The sequence below is a fragment of the Loa loa genome, assembly GCF_000183805.2.
Source record: "Loa loa unplaced genomic scaffold supercont3.905, whole genome shotgun sequence".
NCBI lineage: Eukaryota > Metazoa > Nematoda > Chromadorea > Rhabditida > Onchocercidae > Loa > Loa loa.
In genome coordinates this window covers 2,903-5,449 of record NW_018109085.1, presented here as the reverse complement: position 1 = coordinate 5,449, position 2,547 = coordinate 2,903, and positions in this window count along the sequence as shown.

Genomic DNA, 2,547 nt, shown 5'->3' with positions numbered 1-2,547 from the left:
AATTAAGAATATTCAGCAAGACATTCATGATCAGTTTCCCGAATCACATATTGTTGTATTACGGAAATGTCACAGCAAAAGTAAACAGGGTTCTGTTGGCTTTGCTTTTTCTCTGATCTAATAAGACTGTGAATATTTGTTTGCAGTAATACATTCCCAGACATTCCGCTAAGTACGTTACGTTTACTTGATGAATCATCGATGACTGGAGTTGCCCATGGAAATCGTTTCCATCCTGGTCCTGTGTATGCAATGGTTGGTTTTCGAAAATTTGGTGGAGAAAATTCTACCGGGGAAAATGTTTCAGAGATATAATGATTGACTATTTCACAGACACAGTTCAGATGAATTTTGGTGAATGATTCAGTTGTTTTTTCAGCAGTTAAGGCCATAAAGACATTGTTATGAAGATGTGATAAATATTTGGTAATATATAAAAACGGATGATTCATTTGAAGTGTCGAATATCATGCAAAATATGCAAACTAAACAGCCAATATGTTGATTACTGCATACTTTTTCAAAGTGCAATGCCAAAGGTGCACAGAGCCAGAAGTGCGAATCCGGCTCAGTGGAACGGAACGGAAGTATGATGCATGAAACAGGATTTTATGAATTCCTACGATAATAATTTGACTGTCGGTTAGTTGATGGGTCATTAAGTTGGGGATATGTTACGGGCAGATGTATTTAGCGAATAGAATGAATATCGTACTCTTTCTGATCTCTGACTGGTTCGATCTTTTCACTATAAAATTTCCATATTTTCCATCAGAATTCAAACCGCTTTCCTCCTCATTAAATTCGTTTCTATAAATTCTTTCACTCATTTCATAGCCTTGATTAGTCATAGTAGCTAGTTCATTTTTTTTCGAGTTAAATTATGAGTTAGTACCCAATTCTGTGCTTACCATAACTGAGATAACCTATCACCAGTTTGATGGGATAAATCGAATTAAATATAAAATGGACGAAGATGGAATTTTTGAATAACTTATGAGTTAATATGTAAACAAATGTGCAACTTCTAAAATATTGAAAAAATTTTCTAAATCCTTGAATTTTCTCAAAATATTTTGAACTGTGGAATGAATTTTTGAACCCTCAAATCTTTTATTTTTTGAATTACATTTCTGAATTAATGGAGTTTTCAAATTATTGGAAATTCATGAGACTTCTCGAATTTCTAATCTCGAATTCTTAAACTTTCGAGTTTCTCCAATTTTTGAAATATCGCGGAACTTTATAAAATTTTTCCAGTTTCTCTTAAAATCTTTTCATTTTTTACTTTTTGCATGTCTTTTTTTGCAACTTCATTAATTGCATGCCTTTCCTGTAGTTTCACTAACCGCATTTTTTTTTTGTCAATCATTTTTTTGTCAGTTTCATGCCTTTCATGCATGCTTTTTGCATGCTTTCCTGTCAACCACTCTTATAGGACAACAGTTTGTCTAATTGCAGTTATCAAATCCTTTCTTATTAACTTTATTCTCGGTATTTATTTTTGTTTAATTCTAATTGCTGCATGCTTTTCATTTACGTCGTTCATCTGCAATTCACTCCAACAACTGTTTCTACCTGTTGTTGATGCATGCCATTTTGTAGTTTTATTCACTGCATGTTTTTTTTCCATTAATTTGATTTGTTGAGTAATATTTCGGTTTAATCACAGTTATAGAATCTTTTTTTGTTGACTTTATTTTCTGTGTGCATGCTGAATTGCTTCGGTTTATAGCATGTTTTTATGCTAATTTCAATCAGCATGCGGTCTTTTTTTTGCAATTTGTATATTACCTGTAATTTATGAATACGGACGAAATGTTGAATATATATGATATGCACAGATAATACTTTATGACTAATTGTAAGACAGATCTTCTTTCCTTAATTATAATTAAAAAATTGAAAAGTTCCCCAAATCCATTTTACATTTTGGGAAAATAACCGCAAAAGGCTTCAAAAAATTAATGCTTAAATCAGCTTTTATTATTGAATTCGAGCTCTCACGTTATATGGCATAATAATGATTGAATGGAATGTCATGCGAATGTCTTATAATTCATTACAATACAGTAAATATATTCTTGAACAATATGTCATTAAGAGCGAATATGTTCTGAAGTAGAAAGATCGACAGGAAATCTTTATTAATAGACACAGTGTCTATGAGCATTTTTTAAACAATGAAAGAAGAAAAAAGTGACGGAACGCTGAATAGTTGAAGACTTAGCAACAGGGCTTTTTATACTTCCGTAGCGGAATCCTGAAGCATATCCTGCTCGATATTAGAGGGATCAATGCTCTATTTTTCGCATTTCTTGAGTACAACAGAAAAGGAACTGATTCACACAGAGAATGATAAGAACGGGGTATTGATTATCCACTTTTACTTTTCAGCGATAATAATATATAATCTTTCATCTGTGTCCATTAAATTTTATTTTTGAACGCTGGAAATCAAATTTTTGTTTTTCGCCGAAATTTTTGGAATTCGAATTCTGTCAGTAAATGTATCGATTTCTTTTAAAACTGACAAATTTTAAGTGT